Source organism: Jaculus jaculus, chromosome 10, assembly GCF_020740685.1.
Source record: "Jaculus jaculus isolate mJacJac1 chromosome 10, mJacJac1.mat.Y.cur, whole genome shotgun sequence".
In the NCBI taxonomy this organism is placed as follows: domain Eukaryota; kingdom Metazoa; phylum Chordata; class Mammalia; order Rodentia; family Dipodidae; genus Jaculus; species Jaculus jaculus.
The window spans coordinates 100,749,145-100,775,288 of record NC_059111.1 but is presented as its reverse complement, the minus strand read 5'-3'; the positions used below and the strand labels follow the sequence as shown (position 1 = coordinate 100,775,288).

The 26,144-nt window shown below is 42.4% G+C and overlaps 1 protein-coding gene and 1 non-coding gene across 5 annotated transcripts in view; one reads left to right on the top strand and one right to left on the bottom strand.

Annotated features, from left to right (window-relative positions):
- Hipk2 (homeodomain interacting protein kinase 2) overlaps positions 1-26,144 on the top strand; it is a 221,968-nt gene that overhangs the window by 15,453 nt on the left and 180,371 nt on the right. The gene's annotated exons all lie outside the window — the stretch shown is intronic.
- Positions 25,636-25,741, bottom strand: LOC123464210. Its single transcript, XR_006639448.1, has one exon. It is a non-coding gene; the product is annotated as a U6 spliceosomal RNA (small nuclear RNA).

The following is a 26,144-nucleotide window of genomic DNA, read 5'->3' as shown; positions in this document are numbered from 1 at the left end:
TAACATTAAAGCTTGTCTGAATTTGAAGAGTGGTTCTCCAAGTTATGTTTATCAGGTTAAAGGGTTTGAACATTTGTCAGATTTTAGATACCTTCCACCAGACTCATTTCCTTCACAAAGTGCTTTCATTCCAAACAAATCAAACCACCTAGATAAAGATTTAAATGAACCCACCTGTTCATTCTGGAAATAATGGAGTTCCTTGCTGCTCTTGGGCTTGGGCCCTGCTTTCATTCTTTTCTCCTAGAGTGCCATGCCAATTCCAGGTTTTTCAGTATCTTTTCTATGTGTCAGTGACTCTCAGTGTTCCATCTTTACTTGGACTTTTTTTTTAAAAACCCTGCTTCTTTATTTATATCTTTACAATACATTATATTTTTTGCAAGCAAGACTACCTGGACTTTTTTTTTAAAAACCCTGCTTCTTTATTTATATCTTTACAATACATTATATTTTTTGCAAGCAAGACTACCTGGACTTTTTTTTTTTTGAGCTCCAGAGTCATAAAGCTAACAGTTTATTTGACATCTCTATGTAGAAATCTCATAAGCATTTTTCCTTTTTTTTTTTTCCTGTTTTTCTTTCTTTCTTTCATTCTTTTTTTTCTTTTTTGGTCTTTCAAGGTAGGGCCTCACTCTAGCTCAGGCTGACCTGGAATTCACTATGTAGTCTCAGGGTGGCCTTGAACTCACAGGAACCCTCCTACCTCCCTACCTCTGTCTCCTGAGTGCTGGGATTAAAGATGTGCGCCACCATGCACAGCTTCAGGCATCTCAACTTTTTAATACACCCATAGAAAAAAATCTTAGCCTTCTGAAATAAACTCGAGTTCCAGCATGCTTGTCTCCACACATAGTACCTTCTTTCTACCAATAATCCACTTCAGAAACTTGAGAATCATCCATAACTTTGCTTATTTCATATTTACTCCATCCCCATAGTTTATTGATTTTTGTCCCCCAAGTATAGCCATTCTCATTATTAGCTGTAGTTACGCTCTGTAGTGTCTGGAGCACCAAATTAGTGAATGATGAGCCATTACTCATATGGGAGATAGAGGGCTAGTTTCCTGTGAGCCTGTGGTCATATTCTCATCAGCTGATCAATTGTGGTATCAGTAACATTGGGGGAATGATATTGTGTGTTGGTGGATGTTGTTTGTTTGTCTGACATTATACACACTGGTGTAATGGTTTATATTTATATTTATATTTATTTATTTGAGATAGAGGCAGAGAGATAGAGCAAATAGGCATGCTGGGACCTCCAGCCACCGCAAACAAACTCCGAGATGCATGCGCCACCACCTTGTGCATCTGGCTTACATGAGTCCTGGGGAATCAAACCTGGGCCCCTCAGCTTCGCAGGCAAGCACGTTAACCACTAAGCCATCTCTCTAGCCCTTGTGTAATGACTTTTAAAAGATGCTTCTACAGACACAGAGAGAGAAATAAGAAAGATAGAAGACAGAATGGACACACCAGGGCTGCCAGCTGCTGCATATACCATTTAGTGCATCTGGCTTTATGTGGGTACTGGAGAATTGAACCTGGGTCATTAGGCTTTGCAAGCAAGTGCCTTAACCACTGAGCCATCTCTCCAACCCTTCACTTTTCTTTAGAAAGATGAAGTATGGAGCTGGAGAGATGGCTTAGCGGCTAAGGCACTTGCCTGCGAAGCCTAAGGACCCATGTTTGACTCCCCAGATTCTGCATAAGCCAGATGCCCAACATGATGCATGCACACAAGGTGGTGCATGCATCTGGAGTTCAACTGCAGTGGCTAGAGGCCCTGGCATGCCAATTCTCTCTCTCTCTCCCACCTTTGTTTTCTTTCTCTCACAAGAAATAAATACATAAAAAGAGGAATAAAAGATGCTTCTACTTAAAAATGACCCTATTTTAGTATATTCTGTTTACTCATTAACATTGAACTCACAGCCAACTGCTATAACTTAGGCCTGAATGAGCTTTTCAGACACATGTGCTTTTTCATAAGGCCTCTCACTGCCTTCTTTGTACCTTAGAGCTCATTCAAGCACTTCAACAGTGTGTTTGGGGCCACTTTAGACAGCAAAATAATCCAAAAAATACAAAAAATGAGGCACTAAGGGGACTGGGAAGATAGCCTAGTGGGTAAAGTGCTTGCCACACAGACTTGAGTACCTGAGTTAGGATCCCCAACACCCATCTAAAAGCCACTCATGGGAATACTTGCTTATAATCCCAGCACTGGGGAGGTAAAGGCAGGAGGATCCCTAGGTTTGCTGGCCAGCTGGTCTGGCTGAATCTGAGCTGTAGGCTCAGTGTAAGACTGTCTTAAAATATAACATGGGAAGTGATCGAGGAGGACACCTCATGTTGATCCCTAGCTTCCACATGCACGTGCCCAAACTCATACATGCCACGCACACTTACACGCAAAGAAAACGAGGCCGTAAATTAGTTGAACAATACTTGTTCATAGTATAAGAGCTGAACCAAGAAGGCAGAGCATTGCTGGGCCTCAGCTGCCACGCACATGTGGGCAACATGGCTTCTCAGCTGTTCTGCAAATGCCTAGGAATGAAATTGCTCCAAGTATTGATTTTGGTGTTATAAATTTCAGTGAGTAGATGAATTCACAAGTACAGAAGAATCATGAATAATAAAGGTACACTGACTCTCTCTCCACTGTTATTTCTAGTGTAGGGTTGGCAAACTTTCTCCATGAGAGTCCAAATAGCGTATCTCTTGGGCTTTGCAGCTACTCAGCTCTGTAGCTGTCAGGTGGAAGCAACATAGACAATGTCTACAAGTAGATGGGGCTATTCTAGTAGAACTTCATTTACAAAAGCAAGAGTCATGCAGAACCTTGTTAGCCTACCATCACATGTTGTTTGGACTGGCGTTCTAAGTTGGCTGTACATGCCCATCCTAGAGCCTCTCCAGAAGATGCCCCATAGTGATGTCAAGTGTATTTTAGATCCAATCACTCCCCCGCTTTCAGTGTCCCAGTGCTTCCCATCCACTTCCAGTATGATGCCAACTCCTCTGTAGCTCAGGTCACAGTGAGTCCCTGCTTATTTCTCCAAGCTCCTTTGATGCCAGTCTTCCCCTCTCATTGTTTCATCCTGTGCTTGTTCAGTTCTGTGATTGAGCCCAGCATTTCCTGCCTTCATGCCAGTATGTACAGTCTTCCTGCCTGGAGTACCTGGCAAGCTCCTACTCCCTCTGCAATTAGAGCCAAAATGTCACTTCCTCCAGGAGGCCTTCCCTGTCTCTCATTGTTAATCCCATGTCCCTTTCTGACCTCCGACCTTGCTGTTATTTTCCTTCATAAGTCTTAACAGTTTCTAGGTGCTCATTAGCTTGCATTCATTTGTTTTCTGCTTTACTCATGAGGCTGCAAACTCTTCAAAGAAAGGAACATGTCTGTGGTCCCTGCCGTATTGCTGCCACACATGCTGTAGCTGCTCCCTAAAACCTGCTGTACCAGTGAGCGATCATTCTATATGGTTTTATTCACACACACCTTATGGGATGCTGCACTAGAGAAACTTGTCACCAATTTAGAATGTGTATTATCACATCTTAAATTGACAGTAACATTACAGAAGTCATCATGGGGTGGAGAGATGCCTTTGTGGTTAAAGGCACTTGTTTGCAAAGCCTGATGGCTTGGGTTCCACTCCCCAGTAGCCACGTAAAGCCAGATGCACGAAGTGGATCATTACCATCTGGAGTTCATTTACAGTGTCAGAAGACCTTGGCACACCCACTCTCATTCATATTTATTCTGTCTCTCTCCTTGTAAATAAATAGTAATTTTTTTAAAGTCACCATAATAAGTCAGTTTATTAATGGTTATGAAGGTGTGCCTTTATTGTTACAGGGTGATTCTGAGCCAACCTGCTATCAGGCCTATCAAGTAGAAGTGTTCTCTCTGAGACAGGCTGCATAATGCTCTGCTCACCTCCCTTCCCCCTTCAGCCTTTTAGAACTTCACTAGTAATGTTCTCACACATGGGGAAGTGGAGGCGAAGTGTGCTTGAGGAGGCATTTTAGCAGCTTATGAAATTGACTTTGTCTCAGTTTCTTCTCTCCGACTGTCACCTGGTCCTCAGACCCCAACTGGTAATAGCTTTATTTCTGTAGCAATCCCACCATGTAGGAAAGAAATCTTGATTTGCCAAAGAATCATTTAAGGAACAGTCTTCCAACTTGAAAGTCTTTTTAAGTTATTCTAAGAATTCTGAATGCCACCAGTGGCCAGACCACTACTGTATCTAAGGAGCTAGCATATCACTTCTCAGATGGCCTTTTGAAGCTTATTGGATATCTTAGAACTTTATTTAATATCTTCTTTGAAACACTATTTGTGCATTATAGAAAATTAGAAGATGAGACAGTAATAGACAACACATGTCCCTGCACCCCTCCGTTCTCATACTTTTTTTCTGTACATATTACCTCCACTATACTTTAGTATATATAGATATGTGCACTTTTAAGCAAAATATGTTACTATTTTATAATTTTTTTTCCTGTTAACTTTGTATTTAGTAAAGTTCATCCCATTTAATACTTTATTCATATTTCTAGAATAGACCCTCAAATGTCCTTTAGAGCTGGTATGCTGAAACCACTGCCTTGTGTCTGTGACTTATTTATAGTCTCTTACCCAGCAGAGTTAAAGAACAAGATCAGTTGCCAAGTAGAGCCTTTTACCGTGTAGATAAGTGGGGTGAATTTCTTATGGGTTAAGCTTAACTAATTCTCATTCCCTGACTTCCATGCCTAAAGTTTTGCTGGGTTTAAGTATATAGTTTTTGGCTAGAATATACGAGAGCTGGTTCTGTGTACTTTACTCTGCTTCTAAAAAGACTCATAATTGGTTAACCCAAGGTTGTATCATATTGTACTTGTGAAAACACACAGTGAAAGTACCTAATTCCCTGGGATTATTGGTTGTCAAACCTTGGGATTTTTGCTGGTAGGTGAAATATAGCATTGAGGTATAATATCAACTCATATTTTTTGTTATAAATAAGGCTGTCTTTTTACTTATTTAAATGTTACTTTGCTTTAGTTTTTATGTGAACTGTGTTCTCAACTTTATACATTTTCTCAATACCTTATTAATCTTTTTATTTCCAAGAGTTCTTTATGGTGTTTGTTTGTTTTGATTTTCAAGGTAGGGTCTAGCCCTGGCTAACCTGGAATTCACTATGTAGTCTCAGGTTGGCCTGGAACTCACAGTGATCTTCCTACCTCTGCCTCCTGAGTGCTGGTATTAAAGGCATTTGCCACCACACCCAGCTAAACCTTTTAACTGATATTAAAAACTACAGGCTTTGGGGTAGAGAGATGGCTTAGTGGTTAAGGCATTTGCCCGTGAAGCCTAAGGACCCAGGTTTGATTCCCCAGATCCCACATAAACCAGATGCACATGGTGGTGCATGCATGCATCTGTTGTTCATTTGCTGTGGCTAGAGGCCCTGCTGCGCACATTCTGTCTCTGTCCCCCTCTCTCTAGTACATAAATAAAAATAAAATATTTAAAAACAAAACAAAACAAAAAAACGACAGGCTTTAATAATCACCAACAAGCGCTGGGGAGATAGTAACGACACTTCCTGTGCAAGCAGAAGCGGCTCTCTTCGTTGGGGATGTAGGTCATCCTCATGTGAACAACTCTGCTTTGTGTTCTGGGTGCTTCTTATAAATGGAATCATCAAATGCATGGTCTCTTACAAATGGCTTCTGTCATGCAGCATAATGTTTTCAGGTTTCACACATGTACCATGTGTCTGTCTTTTTTTAGGAGCTCCACCCTTATAAGTGTGTAATGGTGTGTAGCTTTTTATTTGTTGATTTCTATATCTGTTCTCTTTGGCAATCTACATTCATGAGATTCCATTAGGCAGTGCTCAGGCTTTCAGTTTTAAATCCCTAATGCCTACACAGTGCCAGGCAAATATTTGTATTCAATAAATGCTCATGGCATAGATAATTGGATCTGTTTCTAGACCACCTTGACTTTTTAGAGTTAAAGTGTTTTTAGCACATAAAAATTAAATTTTGTTTTTCCCCAGGCAAAACATAATTAGAGGGAAGGGGTTTCCCCCCCCCCCCCCGGGAAAGTCATGTGTTAGATATAACATCCTGGTAAAAGTAACTTTATGATATATGGTTTGTGATAATCAACATTAGTTTTTCTTACATTAAAATGAATAACAGTTGCTGGCATATATGTTTGAGAGTCTCACTGTCTTTTCAGGAGGATGAATTTTTTTCTTCTAAATTTTTATTAACAACTTCTATGATTATAAAAAAATTACCCCATGGTAATCCCCCCCCCCACTTTCCCCTTTGAAACTCCATTCTCCATCATACTCCCTCCCCATCTCAATTGGTCCCTCTTTTAATTTTGATGTCATGATCTTTTCCTCCTCTTATGGTCTTGTGCAAGTAGTGTCAGGTACTGTGAGGCCATGGATATCCAGGCCATTTTGTGTCTGGAGGGAGCATGTTGTATGGAGTCCTGCCCTTCTTTTGGCTCTTACATTCTTTCCACCACCTCTTCCACATTAGACCCTGAGCTTTGGAAGGTGTGATAGAGATATTGCAGTACTGAGCATTGTGGTCATTTCTTTCTGTCACCATGATACCTTCTGAGTCATCCCAAGGTCACTGCCATCTGAAAAGAGAAGATTCTCTACCAAAGGTGAGAGTAGCATTAATATAAGGGTATGAACATTAACAGAAGTGCTTACTGGGCAGTTTGATAAACATAGTATATACCTTTAGGCAGACAGCAGCAGATGTTACACCCCTGTGCTCATGACTACCCCCTGTTTTAAGTTTTCAGTATCAGGGATGTATTCCCTCCCATGGAGTGGGCCTCCAGTCTAATTAGAGGGCAGTTGGTTTCCCCCATAACAGACGTGCCACTGTTGCACCCGTTGGCTCATTTGGCTTGGCTGGCCAAATATAAGGCTTTCAGTGTCCACTGTTGAGCATCTTCACTGGTGATTTCTCTCTCCCCCATTGAACTGTATGCAGAATGGCTTCTTCCAGCTTTCTTTCAGCTGGTCTACATGGAGGAGGTTATCAGCTCAGTTCCAGCAGGATTTCTCAGTGGCCTTGCAGCCCAAGTATATGGAGTCTTCAGCAGTAGAGTCTTACCATCTATTCCTAGTGGGAAACCCAAGGGCCTCGGCAATGGCCTATATAATATATATGGGGGCATCAGGGACCTTCCTGGCCAACAACTCACTGGAAGGTATCCCATCTCTGGCACTGAAAATTTTCTAGCAACAATCTACAGCTCCCGAGTGTCCCATTGTCCAAAAAAGTAGGACTCCATATCATTTATAGAGGATGATTTTTTTAAAAATACCTTTTCTTTATTTATTTGAGAGAGAAAAGGGGGGCCAGAGAATGGGCGCACCAGAGTCTCCAGCCACTGCAAATGAACTCCAGATTCTTGTGCCACCTTGTGCATGTGCATGTGGCTAAGGTGGATCCTGGGGAATCAAACCGGGATCCTTTGGCTTTGCAGGCAAATGCCTTATCCGCTAAGCCATCTCCAGCCCAGGAGGATGATTTTATTTTTAAAAATTTTTATTAACATTTTCCATGATTATAAAATATATCCCATGGTAATTCTCTCCCTCCCCACCCCCACACTTTCCCATTTGAAATTCCATTCTCCCTCATATTACCTCCCCATTACAATCATTGTAATTACATATATACAATATCAACCTATTAAGTATCCTCCTTCCTTGGAGGATGATTTTTTAACCCTTGGTTCTGTGGTTAGTGGAGATGGCTTGGTAGCATATAAAAGATAAAGGTGAGAAAGTAGGTAAAGTTATTGTTCTGGGGCTGAGTTTAGGGAGTTTTGAATGAGATTGATCAGTGTATGTATATTTAAGAAGTCCTGAGCCGGGTGTGGTGACGCACACCTTTAATCCCAGCACTTAGGAGGCAGAGGTAGGAGAATCACTGTGAGTTCAAGGTCAGCCTTGACTAGAGTGAGACTTTACCTTGAAAAAAACAAAACAAGTCCTAAATTTACCAAGTTCTGTGTTCCAAAACTTCTTTGACAAGGTGGTTATATAGACTACTGATCATAGTTAGAAATGAAAAAAAAAGTGATGCCAGGTAAGATTTGGGTGTCAGGCTAGAATTAAAGAACGGATGAGAAGATAGGAGATGGCTCAGTGGATAAAGCACTTGCTGCACATATGTGAGGATTCAGTTTACCAACACCCACATAAATGCCCTGCTGCGTTAGTATGGCAACCCACCCATGATCCCAGCACTCAGGTAGAAGAAACAGGATCTTGGTAAGCAGACTAGCTAGACCAGGCAGTTTGTCAAGCTCTGGGTTCAAGTGAAGAGATCCTGCTTGCAGTCAAGTGGGGAGTGATCAAACAGGGCACATGATGTCAATCTCTGACCTCTACATGCATGCACAACAATGCATGCATGCACCTGCATACACGTGTGCCCACATACACACAAAAAGAAACAATGAGAGAGAATAGCTGATACGTGTATCAGGTAGAGAGCATGTAAGAAATCCCCTTGATTTTGCTGTGATCTTTTTCAAAAAATTATTTATTTATTTATGGGAGGGGAAGAGAGAGAGAGAGAAAGAAACGAAAGAGGCAGATAAGAGAATGGGTGTGCCTGGACCTCCAGCCACTGCAAATGAACTCCAGAAGCATTCACTGCCTTGTGCATCTGGCTTCACGTGGGTAGTGGGGAATGGAACCCAGTTACTTTGGCTTTGCAGACAAGCACCTTTAGCCACTAAGCCATCTCTCCAGCCTTTTTGCTGTGATCTTATAACTACTCTAAAAAACAAAAAGTAATACATATTTAAAAAATTTATTTCAGGGGGTGCTACTTAGAGAGAGAGTGGGGGCACCAGGGCCTCTGGCCACTACAAATGAACTCAAGATGCATGTGCCACCTTGTGCATCTGGCTTTACATTAGTACTGGGTAATTGAACCTGGGTCCTTTGGCTTTGCAGGCAAATGCCTTAACCACTAAGCCATCTGTCCAGCCCCAAAAGTGTTTATAAAAGTTTAAAGAAAGAACATAGCTGAAATATACATTTTGTTGGGAAATGGAAGTAATTAAATGCCAAAATAATACTAAAGTTATTATTTCTCTTTTAATATCAGTGTTTGTGGGAAGATAGTTAATTAGGTCAGATCACGTGTATGAAGGGGTTTGTAGAATTTTGGACACTGTCCAAAGATCTGATGATACACAGTATTGCCTCTATTGTAAACATAATTATTACCCATATTAGTGGGCATGTTTTCATTAGGGTAGGAAAAAGAGGAAGAGGGAGATAGGAAAGAGAAATTGAGGTTAAGAGATTGACTAATTGATCATACATTTGTTGGATGAGACAGGTTAATTTCCACAAAGTATTTGGGTGTGAGAGATAAGAAAGGTAAAATATGGTACTTGCACTTCCTGTAAGAAACTACTTATTTTAAATGAACAAGAACCCATGGAACTTTTGAAGGATAAATGAATAAAAAGATTAGCTGTGGGACCAACTTGAACTAAGAGTTTGAAAGCCACAGATAGCAGATCTCTTCAACGTGGACCTGGGACTTCATGCTGAAATCCCTCCACTGTGAGCAGCCCTGGAGAACAGGATTTACTTGTCCTGGAAATGTTCAAGATGATTGAGCATCTTTGGATGGGTAAAGTAGCTAGAAGACTAGGTGACCTTTATAGATTTTCTGGGAAAGAGCCTCATGGTTGTGACTGTGTAACATTTCACTGTGGGAAGAAAAGAAGTAGAAAGTTAGATCATGATACCTCTTGTTGGCTTGGGAGCATTCATTTCTCTTCAGAGATCCAAGAGTGTGATATAAAGCTGTTTTTTTTTTTTTGTTTTGTTTTATGAACTGTACATTAGATTACTGGTTGAGAGGCTTTTAACTTTGAGAGACAAAAACCAAACTCAAAGTGCTTAACCCAGAAGGAAAGCTCACAGTCTTGTTGACATACAGTTCTGAGAAATCAATTACTTTTTCCAAATTTCTTTTTATTTTCTATTTTTATTTGTTTATTTGAGAGAGAGAGAGAATGAGAATGGGCATGTCAGGGCCTTCAGCCACTACAAACGAACTCCAGACATGCGCCCCTTTGTACATCTGGCTTATGTGGGTTCTGGGGAATTGAATCTGAGTCCTTTGACTTTGCAGGCAAGTGTCTTAACTGTTAAGCCATCTCTCCAGCCCCATATTTCTTTAAAAAATTTTTTTTATTAACAACCTCCATGATTATAAAAAATACCCCATGGTAATACCCTCCCTCTCCCCACTTACAGCTTTGAAACTCTCCTGGTAGGTTCTAGTCAATTAAATGCTACCTTTTTTTTTTTTTTTCCCCAAGGTAGGGTCTCACTCTAGCTCAGGCTGACCTGGAATTCACTATATAGTCTTAGGGTGGCCTCGAACTCATGGTGATCCTCCTACCTCTGCCTCCCAGGTGCTGGGATTAAAGGCATGTACCACCACACCCCGCTAATGCTACCATTTTTTTCTTCCAAATTTTTATTAACAACTTATTATAAAAAATACCCTGATTATAAAAAGTAAAAAAACTGATTATAAAAAATACCCCATGTTAATACTCTCCCTCCCACCACTTTCTCCTTTGAAACTCCATTCTCCATCATACCCCCTCCCCATCTCAGTCAGTCTCTCTCTTACTTTTGATGTCTTGATCTTTTTGTCCTCTTATGATGGTCTTATGCAGGTAGTGTCAGGCACTGAGGCCATGGATATCCAAGGCCATTTTGTGTCTGGAGGGAGCATGTTGTATGGAGTCCTGCCCTTCCTTTGGCTCTTACATTCTTTCTGCCACCTCTTCCACATTAGACCCTGAGCCTTGGAAGGTGTGATAGAGATATTGCAGCACTGAGCACTGCGGTCATTTCTTTCCTTCACCATGATAGCTTCTGAGTTGTCCCAAGGTCACTGCCATCTGAAAAGAGAAGATTCTCTACCATAAGTGAAAGTAGTAGCATTAATTTAAGGGTGTGAACATTAATAGAAGTGCTTACTGGGCAGTTTGATAAGCATAGTATATACATTTGGCCAGACAACAGCAGATGTTATTACACCCCTAGGGCTCATGACTACCCCTGTTTTAAGTTTTCAGTATCAGGGATGTATTATATATTTCTTTTTAAAAAATATTTAATTTACTTATTTGTAAGGGGAGAGAGAGAAAAAAAAAAATGAATGAACATGCCAGAGCCTCTAGTCACTGTAAATGAACTCTTAATATATGCACTACTTTGTGCATCTGGCTTTATATGGGTACTGGGGAATGGAACCTGGGTTGTAAGACTTTGCAAGCAAGTGCCTTAACTGCTGAGCCATCTCTCCAGCTCTTTCTGTATTTCTATCCTATCACTTAAGATGTATTTGAAAGGTGATTGCCACCATTTCAGGTATCCAAGCCAAACTTGACTGTGTCCATGGGAAAGACAGATCAACGTCTTTTTAAGAGCAGAGATATCTTTCCTAGAAGCTTCCTGCTAACCTCCCTTCACATCTGGCCAGAATGGTGTTGCGTGGTAGTACCTAAGTCAGATGATGGAAAGGGTTCAAACTGAGCAGGATATGTTTCCCTAGTGCTGAGTGTGAGGCCCTTTTCCCTGAAGGACAGGCACATGTCTAATCAGAGGGATCTCCAATGTAAGCTACTCCTACAGAATGTATAGGAAGACCTCTGTGCCTTGGTTGTATCATCCACATGCATTGTGCATGCATAGTCAAACAATTGTAGACTTTCAGACGATGGATTACAAACAGCCCTGTCACCTGTGTTTGCTCTTCAGGAAACATTGGGACTATGGGGGCCCTTCTGTTCTAGAGCCTCTTCCTTGTCTGTCTTTGTTCCTGCTTTACAACATTGCCTTCTGCTTCCAGAGGCTGTCAGGTGAGCTTATGTACAGAAGAGAGGACAAGAGGGTGTTCTGTCAGCCCTCGGGTAGTCTGTTTTGCTGGTTTTACAAACTAGTTACTTAGATTTTATTTTTATTTGGGGGGGGAGGGAGGCAGGGAGAACGGGGGCGCCAAGTTCTTAGCCACTGAAATTGAACTCCAGAGGCATGCGCCACCTGGTGGGCAGTGCAACCTTGCACTTGCCTCTCTGTGTGTCTGGCTTATGTGAGATCTAGAGAGTGGAATATGAGGTCCTTAGGCTTTGCAGGTAAGTGCCTTGGCAGCTAAGTGCCTTGACCACTAAGCATCTCTCCAGCCTAGGATTTTATTCTTAGAATATTTTATTTCAGTGCTGGAGATCGAACCCTGGACTTTGCATATGGTTGACAAGTGTTCTCTCTGCAACTGAGCTATAGCCCCAGGTGTTTTAAGAGTTGTTTGTTTTTGTTTTTTTTTTTTAAGAGAAACAGCTGAGTGGTTGTAGATTTGATTAAGAACCTCCCTCCCCCCCACATGTGGATGTGCTTGTCGGCACATATGTTTGTGTTCTGACCTGGTTTTTGGTGAAGTCTGCTTTCTTACCATACATTGACCCCTTCCTCCTGATAGCATCAGTCCTGCTGTGAGAACATGTTCTGAAGTTTGTGGGTCTTTCCTAACTGCCTCACAAAATGGTCTGGACATACCCACTTCTGTTCTCCACTGACACAGAATCATGCTTGAGCTGGGTATTTCCCAGACACTGAGTTAGATTATATTTACTAATCACCTACCATTTGTGCTTTTTCCATCATAGGAGGCTTAGATAAAATAATTACCATTCTTCAAATGGTCTTGAAATCAAGGGACAAGGTACTAATAGCCAAGCTCTTCTCTTTCCTTGCCTTCAGGCCTGTTTAGTAGCCCTTGCCCCTTCTAAGGGTGTCTCTTGGGCAAACATGAACCCCAAGGTAACCAGGACTCTCCTGAACTGGAGCAGAGAGCAGCCTGGAGCCTGAGCTTTCCCCTGATCCTTTTGCTTCTCTGTCTGGCTCCTTCCTGTGTGGCTCTTGCCTTTGAAATCAGGTGGAGGCCCAACAGGCAGAGCTTCTGCCCTCCTGCTCTTTGGTTATTCAGTGCAACCTTTAGTCCAGGAAAGGTGCCAATCTTCATTTCCAAGAATCATATCTCCCCAAATGGGGCAATCTGCTTTAAATGCCTTCTCTACTGGCGCCTTCCCCATCTTACCAAGTGGCATAATTAAAGGGACCGGTTCACCTTTAACTGTGTGTACTGGGCTGGATTAGGGCAGTAGCTCAGTGCCTGTTGGGGTGTGTGTGCACAAACAGCCAGTGCTCCACCCCTCCCTGCAGCCATCCACAAGCATTAAAGAGTCCTTAGGTCTGCAGAAGCTTTCCTTTTGCATTTTCCTCTGTGCCCAACCTATTTCATTTCATTTCTTTTCTTTTTAAAAGCAAATGGACTATTATGATGCACAAGCTTTTTGTACCTTGCTGGAAAAAAAAATGCATGTGCTGAGCTGAAAGATATTCTCTCTGTGTGGTCCCAGGTTGGGATTTGTTCTGTCACACCTGCCATTGGATACCTTTCTCCATCACCATCTCCCTGTTCTCCTCTTGCATTGCCACTGTGCTTCCATGGTGCTCATCCTTCCAGTCGGTGCTGATCTCAGTGAACTGTAAGACATGCCAGAAGTTTCCAGTGATTGCTGTCCTCCTGGCTTCAGTCCAGCTGCTGGGCCAGCCCCTTCCATTGAGCTCTTTTAGAACCTGGCTTTTTATCACCTGCCACTCAGCCCCAACCAGTCTTTTTCAAGGGCATGCTGATACTTCTGCTGCCCTCTGCTCCACAGAGGAAACTAGTTTCTCATCATTTCATTTTCAGAAGCCAGCCTCTGAACTGCATTGAAGCACCTTGTGCAAGTGGTTTGGCTGAGAATAGAATAGACAACCAGTGGTGCCCCCCTGAGTCACTTCAGAGAGGCACAGAAGAGCCTTAGGACAGATGCATTCTTGTGCTCTCCTAAGCCAAGAGACTGACCTGTGGTGGCACATGCCCTTGGACTTGATTTCCTGCTACTGAAGAAAACTTGGGCTTGTTTCTGTCCCATTTGTTATTTAGGTCTGATGTGCACAGGCTTGGGCAATTGAGGAATTTTGAAGTTGGTAATTTTGGTGAAGGACAGTGCCTCCTTTTGCTGCAGGGCAGGTGTAGCCAGTCCTCCGCACACTTCAGCATAGTGAATTGTTTTGATTTTCTTCTTCTGTAAACAAACATTGCTGACTCTGATAAAATATGAGGTAGATGGTAGGATGTATTCCCAGAAGTTGACTTTGGAGAATGCTATCCTCAAAAAGGAGTCTTCAGTGCCTCAGTGATGAACACTGAGGGTCGGTGGGTATGGTGGACCTAGCCCTCATAGGAGAACTTTGCTGCTTTCAGGAAGATTTGGGTTTATAGCAGTTGAGAAGGGAGGTAGACACAGAGGTGTTTAAAGGAGAGAGCTGAATTGGAAAGTCACATGCAGCCAGCTTGAGTAAAAAGTAGGTATGAGAGAGAGATGGCACAATTGGAGAAAGATATGTGGAGCCCAACAGGTGGGAGTTACTAGAATATAAGAGAACATTATTTCATGTTGCTATGAATAAGAGTTTAGAGAGTGGAGCAGGGCTTTGTGCTGCATCACATCTCATATTTCCTGTATGGCTAGGTAGGTATTCTTTAGTTAACAAGAGGAAAGTAGACAAGTGTGTGTGTGTGTGTGTGTGTGTGTGTGTGTGTGAGATGTCTGACATCTAGAGCATAGTGGGCAGCAGGAAGATGCAACAGACAGCTTGGACTTTTGTACCTGTTCATCCAGAAATGGCATATCTATATATGTGCACATGCATATGTATCTAGTATTTCTTTAAAAAGAAATGCAGTTTGAAAAGTCAAGGTGGTGCTGGACAGATGGCTTAGCTATTAAGGCATTTGCCTGCAAAGCCAAAGGACCCAGGTTTGATTCCCCAGTACCCATGGAAAGCCAGATATACAGGGAGACACATGGATCTGGAGTTTGTTTGCAGTGGCTAGAGGCTCTGCCATGCCATTCTGTCCCTATCTGCCTCTTTCTCTCTCTCAAATAAATAAAAATAAAATATAAAAAGTCAAGGTGTTGGTGACTTGAAAGCAACTGCAATTAAATATGAAAAGAGTTTTTCCTACTCTTGAGAGAATATAAAATAAGGCCAGCCTACCTGTTCCCTCCTCCTCTCATTTTCTTCCCTTCCTTTCCTCTTCCCTTTCTTCTTTTCTCCCTTCTTTCTCTGTTCCATGGAAGAGTGTGTTATGTTTACTAGCAATTAATCTTTTAGGCCCTCATGCCTATGGTTCAGGGAAAATGGAGAGCTGCATCTCCAAGACATCTTTGGAAGAGTTTTATGAGTTTCAGGGCATCAACCTTCCCCAGCATTTTGCCACTCCTCATTCTTATCTCTAAGAACATAGTTTTGTGCCAGTACCTGGTGATAGAACAAGGTAGTATGCATGGGTTGGCCCAACATATCTATGTTTATGTCCATCCGTCCATAGGTCCATCTAGACAAACCATTCTTCAGATAAGAAAACCTTTCCCGAAGGCCCCAGCTGGTCATTCCTTATGATTGACTAGGCTGGGTCACATGTCCTCATGGCCTCCTCGGGTCAGTTACTGTCAGGCATAGGCAGGGAAGATGGCGGGGATGAAGGACAAGGATCAATTCAGGCCTCAGCCAGGGGGGAGAGGGATGACAGGAAGGCACCTGAGTGCATCGGTTTCAAAACATTTTTTAATAGTTTTCTCTGGCTAATACATAATACAATACAAAAAAGAATTTAAGCAAAGAATCAAGATAAATATAAGTAAATATAGTAGTTCAACCTCAGGGTAGAGGGCAAGAATCGCAGCTATGCTGACATTGAGACCATTATACTGCTCCTTAGCTGAGCTTGTTGGCTCTGAGCTTCCTAGAACCAGAGACAAAAGGACAGTGTACTCACCATTGTAGTTCCTACATTACAGAAAGAAGACACTTCAGGTCTTCAGGAAGAGCAAGGATTGGTTTAGCTCTTTTCAGCTGAATTTTGCACATAGCCTTTTATCTAGGACACACTAAGTATCCTATGAACAGGGTATTCAGTGTCCCCACTTCAGATGAAGAACTGGAATGCTACAGCCCTTTCCCAGTGTCTGTTGGAAGCTCAAGGCATAACATCAAAATGCAACTCAGCAAGTGTCATTTTCTGGAAGGCTAAAATAGTAGGTCTAGGTACTTATATTTGGTCTGCTCCTGATGATGGTTTATGTACTACGGGGACCCAAAACACCTCACACATTGTTGATACTGTCTGTCATACAGACATTTTAACTAAAGCATATGTAGGTATGCATAGATGTGTAGACCTGTAATATTATATGTAAATATATGTGAAAGATGATTGCAATGACATTCCATTGCCTGTCAAGCTGCATGCTAGTTCACTGTTTGAGGCTGTAGAAATCAACCTGGTAGGGTTGACATATGTAGAAATTAAGGCCTCTGTTTGAAACATTCACAGAGGAGAGTTCTATTTTTGTAAATAGGATAATTGGGTGGAAAACTGTGCTAATATCTATCTTTAACCACTCCCGGGGACAATGCCTAACTGTTAAAACCATGGAGCCATAACCAAGATGCTTCAGTGTCATTTCTATACAAGCCAAATATTTAAAAAGAATGCAGAAGGCAAAAGCCAGACCATTGGGTTGAACAGAGTTCAAACAATCCTGTGAATAGAGGGTGGGGATGGGTAAGGAGACAAAGGCAAGTGAACTGGGGAAGAGTAGAGCACCTCCAGTTGCTGCGAACATCATGTGGACAGAGGTTATGGAAGATGGTTTCAGGAAATATCAGAGAAGACTAACAGTAGTGTCTTGTCAAAGATATGACTTATTTCCTAGATGAAATTTGATTACCACCTATCCTTGTGTGGGTTTTAGGAGTAGCCAGTGCAGCACAGTGTGGACTGTTTCACATCTTGGTAGAAGATAGGTGGGGGTAGGAGTGGGGCAAAGAGGGAATGAGCATTTATGACGTTTGTGATGTGCCCTGCCTCTGACCACTGTTGATCTCTTTTGAGAGACAGTGTCAGAAATGGCTAGGACTGTGGGTTTGCAGTCAGAGACCTGGCTGTGGGCTCTAAGCCTTGAGTGTCCCCATCCATAGCACTGGGGAAAATGATGGCACCTTACCTCAAACTAGGAACTGTCAGGAATACATCCACATTTAGGAAATGCTACTTATCATAGTTATGGCCCTCAAGAAGTCTTTGTCTTTTTAAAAATTTATTCTTTTTAAAACATTTTTTTCTGATTTATTTTTTATTTATTTATTAGGGACAGAGAGAGAGAGAGAGAGAGAGAGAGAGAGGGAGGGAGGGAGGGAGCAGGAGAGAGAGAGAGAGAATGAACACACCAGGGCCTCTAGCCACTGCAAAAAAAACTCCAGATGCATGTGCCACCATGTGCATCTGGCTTACATGGGACCTGGAGAATCAAGCCTGGGTCCTTATGCTTCACAAGCAAGGGCCTTAACCACTAAGCCATCTCTCCAGCCCTTAAGAAATCTTTCTTAACACAATGTGAAATGGACATTTTGTTCCTGATTTTACAAATGGGCAAACTGAGGTTGAATGATGTGAATTAGCTGTCCAACATACTGGAGAGATGGCTCAGCAGTTAAAGGTGCTTGCTTGCAAAGCCAGATGGCTCAAGTTCTATACCCCAGTACCTACATATAGCCAGATGCACAAAGTGGTGCATGCTTCTGAAGTTTGTTTGCAGTGGCCACAGGCCCTGATGTGCCCTTTTCTCTCTCTCTCCCAAATAACTAAATAAAATTTTTTAAAAAAAAGAAGTATCAAAGTTAGGATTGAGGAGACTAGGTGTTTGTTTGTTTGTTTGTTTGTTTGTTTTTGTGGTAGGGTCTCACTCTGGTCCAGGCTGACCTGGAATTAACTCTGTAGTCTCAGGGTGGCCTTGAACTCATGGCGATCCTCCTACCTCTGCCTTCCAAGTGCTGGGATTAAAGGCGTGCGCCACCACCCCCGGCTTGAGACTAGGTTTTCTAACATCTAAAGCCTGTGTGCTTTCTCTATTACCTGCCACCCAAGTTTACTGATCATTCTTTCATGCCTTAGGACCTGGACATGTGGGCCATGAGCCAGAGCACCTCTGAGGTAATTCTGCTAGAAAGGAAAGGTATACCAGGTTCTCAAGAAAAAAAAATAAAAATAAAAAAAGAATCCCTATAGCTCTTTCCAACAGAATCTTGCACAAACAGTCCTTAATCTTAGAGAGCACTGAATGGTACACAAGCAGGGTGTTTGGCGTTCCCACTGCAGATGAAAAGCTGGAAACGTTCTTTCCCACAGTGTCCTCATTAGAAGCTTTAAGGCATAACATCTGGAGCTCACCGTGCTGGAGGGTGACTTTTTGTCCTTTGTGATCCCATTGGATGAGCTCTGGCAGTGATTTGTAGGAAGACTGTGGCAGGCAGGCACCACAGAAGCACTCTGCTTTGAGAGGTTTTCCTAGCGCATTTCTTCAACTGCTTGGGGAAAATCCCTGTGCGATGAAGCAATTCCCCTGCATGAATGTGGAGGAGCATAGCACTGTCCTTGAGACAGTTGTGATGGCTTTCCTTTCACTTACGTCCAGGTCTGGCTTTTTATTTTTGTTTTTGGACCTTGTTAAATCTAGTCTAATAGGCTTGAATTCACTTGGTGTGTAATGGAAATAGCCTTGTGTGGTATAAGCTTCTGCCTGGGGTCACCACCTGCTCCTCTAAAGCTGAGTAGCCAGTAATTTCTTACAGATCTTTTCATATTAATAGAATAATGGAAGGCAGATGGTGTGCCAGGAGGAGTGCTTTTTCTTTGAGGCTTTGCGGGCCTGTTAGGGACAAATTGTGTCCCCCTCCCCCAGTTAGTTGAAGTCCTGACTCCTGTACTTGTGATTGTGACCTTATTTGGAAATGGGGTTGCTGCAGATGCAGTTACTTGTTAAGATAAGGTCACCCTAAAATAGGGTGAGCCCCTAATCCAGTATGACTGGTGTCCTCATACAAGGGGATGTTTGGACACAGACACGACCACAGGGATAATGGCACATGAACATGGGGGTGGAGATTGGTACAATAAGTCTATACATCAGGGAAAGCCAGAATATTGTCAGCAAACACCAGAACTTGGGAGAGAGGCCTGCCACAGATTATCTCTCACAGCCTCAGAAGAAACAATCCTACCAACACCAGATCGTAAACTTTTGGCCTCCAGATCTGTGAGACAGTAAACTTCTGTTGTTTAAGCCACCTACTTTGTAAACTTCTGTTGTTTAAGCCTACTTTGTATACTTCTGTTCATTGCCACCTTCGCAGAGTAATTAATATCAAGCCTGAGAGAAATAGTGACTTGAAAACTTCAGAAGAGAAAAAAGTGTTCCTGGTGTGGTCCAGTTAAAGTTTTCTGGAGCGTGGGTTTGGAAGTAAGGCTGAGGATCAATTAGAGAGAAGTAGTGCACCCTAGCAGAGCAGGTTCTGAAGAATGCTTGCTAGACGAGGGCATTGCACTGAGGTGGCCTTTAGCCTCATTTTTTACTTTATGGAAAAAAAGCAATATTGTTCTTTAGAAAAAATTAATTTATAAATAGGATCTTGTTTCGTATATATAGCCCACGGTAGCCCCAAACAGGTTATTCCCCTGCCTCAGCTTCTGAGTGCTGGGATTATAGGTGTTTATGACCACACCTGGCTATTTTTTCCCCTCTTTTTTTAAAAAAGTATTTTTATTTTAAAATTTTGTTATTGTTATTTATTTATTTGAGAGAGAGAAAGAAGAAGAGGCAAATAGAGAGAAGGGTGCTCCAGAGCCTCTAGCCACTGCAAACAAACTCCAGATGCATGGACCACCTTGTGCATGTGGCCTATGTGGGTTCTGGGGAATTGAACCTGGGTCCTTTGGCTGTGCAGACAAGTACCTTAACCACCAAGCCATCTCTCCAGCCCTTTTTCCTCTTTTGAAAAAATATTTTATTTATTTGAGAGAGAGGGAGAGAGAGCAAAAAGGCAGATAAAGAGAGAAACTGGGTGGCTGGAGAGATGGCTTAGAGGTCAAGCGCTTGCCTGTGAAGCCTAAGGACCCAGGTTCGAGGCTCCATTCCACAGGACCCATGTTAGCCACATGCACGAGGGGGCACACACATCTGGAGTTTGTTTGCAGTGGCTGGAAGCCCTGGAGTGCCCATTCTCTCTCTCTCTATCTGCCTCTTTCTCACTCTGTCACTCTCAAATAAATAAATAAAAATGTACAAAAAAATTAAATAAATAAATTTTAAAAAGAGAGAAACTGGGCATACCAGAACCTCCAGCCATTGTAGACAAACTCCAGATGCATGAACCACCTTATGCATCTGGCTTACATGGGGCCTGGGGAATTGAACCTGGGTCCTTAGGCTCTGCAGATAAGTGCCTTAACAGCTAAGTCTTCCCTCTAGCCCTACTTTTGTCTTTAAATGTTGTTATCCAGAATGGCTCTAGCAGAGCACTTTGCAGTGATGGCAGGGTTCTATACCCCCAATGCCACTTGCCACGTGTAGACAACGAAGTCCTTGTGATGTGGCTACTGGGGCTACACTATAATAAATGTTTCATTCTATTTTTGTCTTGACATATAAATAGCCACTTATGACTAATGGCACTGTCTTAGATGGTGAGCATCTAGAACATAAGAATAGCAAGCAGTAAGGCAGGGCCAGAAAATGCCCAGGGTACCTGAATCCCTCGTGGGGCTCCTGGGAAGGTCACCTGGGATCACCTGTACCTGGCATGTGGTCACAGCGTCAGCTGTAGGAGCTGGTGGGAGTGAAAGGAGGCCCCACAAGCAAAAGTTACTGGGTTCTTTCCTAAAAAGATGCTTGACACAAAGCTTTTCCAAGCTCAAGTTATCTTAGGCCAGTTTAGAGATGGGGCAAAGTAACACCCTGCTGTGCAGCAGAGAGAGAAATTTCTTTTTAGGTTTTATATTCAGCTCCTGATGTACCTTGAGGGACCTCTGTCAAGATGGTAGGAGTACTCACATAGACTCCCTTCTCTAGAGGTAGCAGGGGGCTCCTTTAGTGTCTGTTTCTAGATTTGCTATATGCAGATGCCTGAGAGAAGCATGTAGAGCTTGGCTTCTCAGCCACTGTGTGGATCTATTCTCCCGTTTCTCCCAGCTGCCTTCTCCCTCGCCTCTCTGAGTCGAATATGCCACTGTAGAGAAAGTGCATGTGGGACATTTCAGAATCTAAAATGGAACCCCAACCGGGCATCATTAGATGCAGTTTCATACTGAAAAAGAATGAGTCCTTGTGACTGTTCTGGCCGGCCCTGGACAAATGAGTGTTGTCATTGTATCACCACTGGTTTTGGCTCAGTGCCCAGTATAATTTAAAAATTGCATCTTTCCCCAACTGTACTTAGCTATCATTCTAATTTCATAGAGAAACAAATAGTTCAGCAAGTCTTATAATTTCTTTGAACCCTGAGACAAGTATAGGTGTCATGTGGAGACACTGTGTCAAAAAGGGACCTTCTGTAAGCTAGGCATGGTGGTGCATGCCTTTAATCGCAGTACTCAGGAGGCAGAGGTAGGAGGATTGCCATGAGTTTGAGGCCACCCTGAAACTACATGGTCAGCCTGGACTGGAGTGAGACCCTACCTCAAAAAATAAAAAAAAGGGGGGGCTTCTGTTCCTGGGTCCCATACCCTTCTGACAGACTGGACTCCAAATATTAGAGGAGATGACAAAGAAGGGATTCTGGGAGAGGTGATATTCAGTCAAAATCACTGAGTCATGGTTGGGTCAGGAGTGTGTGTGTATGTGTGTGTGCGCATGCACGGCATCGTGCTGCACGACCTAGTGGACATCAGTACTTAACAATAGCTGAAAGGTGCTGAAGCTTATTTGGTTACTGCTTAGGGTGTGCCAAGCACAGTTTCTAGGTATAATATTTTATATACATTAGTCTACATAAGCTCTCTTTTCTCCAAACTTACCAACTCATTGCAGACAAGATTAAACAAAGCAACGCAAGCCATGAAGTGATGCCAGGTAACATGCAGTGAGCCCCATTAGAGAGGCACAGACAGAAAGCCCCGAGGTCCCAAATGACCAGGGACTCTGTGTGTGGTCTTTGAAGGATGGCCTTGGTTTGGATGGGTGGTGGGAGAGCCTCAGATTGCTTCAAATGGATGCACAAAACATGGTCAGAGGACAGTGAGTGTCCAACCTGGCATGACTGGGCCAAGTTAGAGGTCACAGGTTTTCTCACTTGTAGTTATTTAACTAGAGTAGCCATGAGCAGATGGAGAGTTCAGAAAGACTATACAGAAATAATGACTAATTTGCAGGTGCAGTTGGCAGCCCTGGTGTCTCAGTGTGCTTTTCTGTCCCAGCAGGATGCACACAGAGGGCAGCCCACAGCCCCATCTGCTCCATGTTCCCAGCCTCAAGCTCTGCTTTAATAACCTCTCTGTCACCTGTTTACACGAAGTCATTGTTTCCTCTCTGTGCTTAAACAGTCCTGGCTATGACTTGCAGTAAGGGATCTGCCTAGTCACGGACTAGTCTCTCCATGGAGTGAGTGTTTAGGGTCTGAAGGGTTCTGCCTGTAGTGAGCAGACACTGGAGTAGGTGGGGTCCAAGTGTCATAGGGCTTCAGTCCTTTCTGGAAGTTAGGGAGGGGACCCTAAATGTAAAAGGTAATCCCAGGCAATCAGGTTGTTTCCCTGGAGGAGGACTATAATCATGAGAGAAAGTGAAAATTAGAACAGTTTATGGGATGGAGAACATTGGGGGATTCTTTTTTTTTTAAAATTTTGTTTTATGTTTGTTTGTTTATTTGAAAGTGACAGATAGAGAAAGAAGGAGGGAGGGAGAGAGAGAATGGGCACATCAGGCCTCCAGCCACTGCAAACGAACTACAGATGCATGTGCCCCCTTATGCATTTGGCTAACATGGGTCCTGGGGAATCGAGCTTTGAACCAGGGTCCTTAGGTTTCACAAGCAAGCACTTAACTGCTAAGCCATCTCTCCAACCCAGTTGGGGGATTCTTGACCCAAGGTTTTGTTTACTGTTCCTTCTCCAATCCCAGGTTTTCTTAGGCTGGTTTAATATTCCATAGAGATGGGGTAAATTAACAACCTGGAGGTGAAGTCGAAGAAATTGAGCATTGAATGAATTTGGGACAGTTTTTGAAGGTTGAGACACACTCCTATGGAGTTATTAAGCAGGCAGTAAAAAGCTTAGGGCTGGGGCAGATGGCTCAGCAGTTAAAGGTGCTTACTTGTAGAGCCTGCCAAGCCAACGTTCAGTTCCTCAGTACCCACATAAAAGCCGGATGGACAAAGTGGTGCATACAGCAGCAAGCGGCCCTGGTGCACCCATATAAACTCAGCCTCTTCCCCGAAAATAACTAAACAAACATCTATTAAAGTTTTTAAAATATTTTTATTTATTTATAAGCAGAGAGGGGGGAGAGAGAAAGAGAACGAACACATTAGGACCTCTTTTACCAGATGCATGTGCCACTTTGTGTATCTGGCTTTATTTGGGAACTAGGGAATTGAACCTGGGTCTTCAGGCCTTGCAAGCAAGTGCCTTTAACTGCTGAGCCATCTCTTCAGCCCAAATAACTTTTCTAAAAGACCCCAGCTTAGAATCTTCCAGCTTTCCTTCCTCATCCTTCTCAATTGGTTTCCCATTGAATCACAAGTCACATTAGTCGGGAGGGGGAGGTTCCTTCTTCTGCATCCTTGGCCTTTCTCCTTGCACTTGAATGTGAAATCAAGAACTCAGAACTCCCCGTTCCTGCTAACTAGTTCAAAGATTCCAAGGGATCCTGGGGAACAGCTGTACCCTGATGGGACTTTTCAGAGTACTCCTGGGTTTGGAAGAAGAATTTCAGGGTAACTGCAGAATAATGTGAGTTACATCAGCCCAAATGATCTTATAGCCAGAGCCTGCAAACAAGGCTGGCACATTTGAAAGTTGGGAATGCCTGTTTACTAGTGTGCCCCAGCCTGTGAACTCCGTCTACCTTTTAATTCCTAATTGCAGGAAACAAAGTAGCTGTTTGGCTGTTTGTCATCTGTGAGATGAGAATGTTAATGTGCCCACTAGTTTTGCTCTTTTGGTTGGGCCAGTCAGTTCAGTTCTCTCTGCACTTGTTCTCTGGAAAATAAAGAAGTTTGGGCAAGGTTGTCATTCATTGTGCCTTCCAACACTATCATTTTATGTCACTCTGTGATTCTTTGTCCAAAGGAATCATCTTTTCTCCAGAGAGCCATTCCACAGTTGCTGAATAGCTTATTAGATTGGTCAGGTGAATGGAATGTGGCCTTAGGAGTTGGCAAATCTAATTTAAATTCATTCTGCCTGTCTACCCATCTGTCCATGCTAGGGCTCCATTGCGACTCTTGGCAACTAGCTACACCTTACCAGTTCTCAAGTTTTCTCATGTGTAAAATGGGGGAATGAACTGAATTTCAGGTTCTGTTTGAAGACTCCCCAGTGAATGCCTGAAATTGGGGATAGTATCAACCCTTAGATATAATGTCTTCCTATATGTACATACCATGATAAGAGTTACAGTGATGACTAGTTATAACATAGAACAATTCCAAGAATATACTGTAGTAAAAGATACATGAATGTAGTCTCTCTCTTTCAAATTGTCTTATTATAGCGTACACATATTTCTACCTGTGATGAAATGAAGTGACATGAATGTCATGGACATTGTGATAGAGCATTGGACCACTAGGTAAGGGTTACTAATAAACCCAATCTTGATAACTTAAATGGTACCATGTGACTGAAGGGCAGGAAATACATACGCTGTGGGTATACTTTAGCAAAGAGATGGGAGAGGGAGACTCAAAATGATATGTGACTTAAGCCTTGTTGATTATTTCTGGATTTTTCTATTTGATCTTGGTACAAAATAGACTGAAATAATAGAAACAAAATAATAAAGACAGGAGGGCTGCTGTACTTTGGGGCATCTTTTTCTAAATAGCTTTATTGAGATCTAATTCATTTATCACAAAGTGCATCCTTTAAAAATACTTTATTTATTTATTTGCAAGGAAAGAGAGAGTAAGAACACATAAGCGAGTGTACCAGGGCCTCCAGCCACTGCAAATGAACTCCAGACACGTGTGTGCATCTGGCTTTACGTGTGTATTGGGAAACTGAACCCAGGTTGTTAGGCTTTGCCAGTCTTAACCACTGAGTTTATCCTTTTGAAGCACACAAATCATTGGCTGTTAGTCTTTTTCCAAAGTTGTACATTAATCACTATTATGTAATTCTAGAACATTTTTATCACTCTACAAAGAAACTGATCCCCATGAGCAGTTTCTTCCATTCTCTTTTCCTCCCTGGTAACCACCAATCAACTTACTCTGTGGACTTGCTCATCATGGACATTTCATACATACGAAGTCATGTAGTATGTGGTTTTTTGTGCCTGGCCTCTTTTGCTTAGCACAGTGTTTTCAAATTCCATCCATGCCGTAGCGTGTATAAGTATTTCCTTGCTTTTTTTGTTTTTCATATGGAACGCTTCATGAATTTGTGTGTTGTCCTTGCACAGGGCCATGCTAATCTTCTCTGTATCATTCCAGTTTCAGTATATGTACTGCCAAAGCGAGCACACCCTTGCTTTTTATTACTAAATAAAATTTTGTGGTATGGCTGTGCCACATTTTGAATTTCCATTAATAGCTGGGCTCTTTCTACTTTGGGCTTTTGTGTATGATGATGCTGTGAACATTTGTGTACACATTTTTGTGTGGACATCTGTTTTCAAATTTCTTAGACACTCGTTGTATTTGATTTGCATTTCCCTAATGACTAATAATGATTCATATGTGTTTATTGGCCATGTGTATTATCTTCTTTGTAGAAATATATATATTTAAATTCCTTCTTCAGTAACTAATTTGACTCTTTGTTGTTATAAATTCTTGATGCTGTGCTTAGCTTTTGAAATAGGCACACAGACCATTCTTGCCCCTCATCTCTGGTTTCTTAAAGAAGTCTATAATCTTCTAGGTG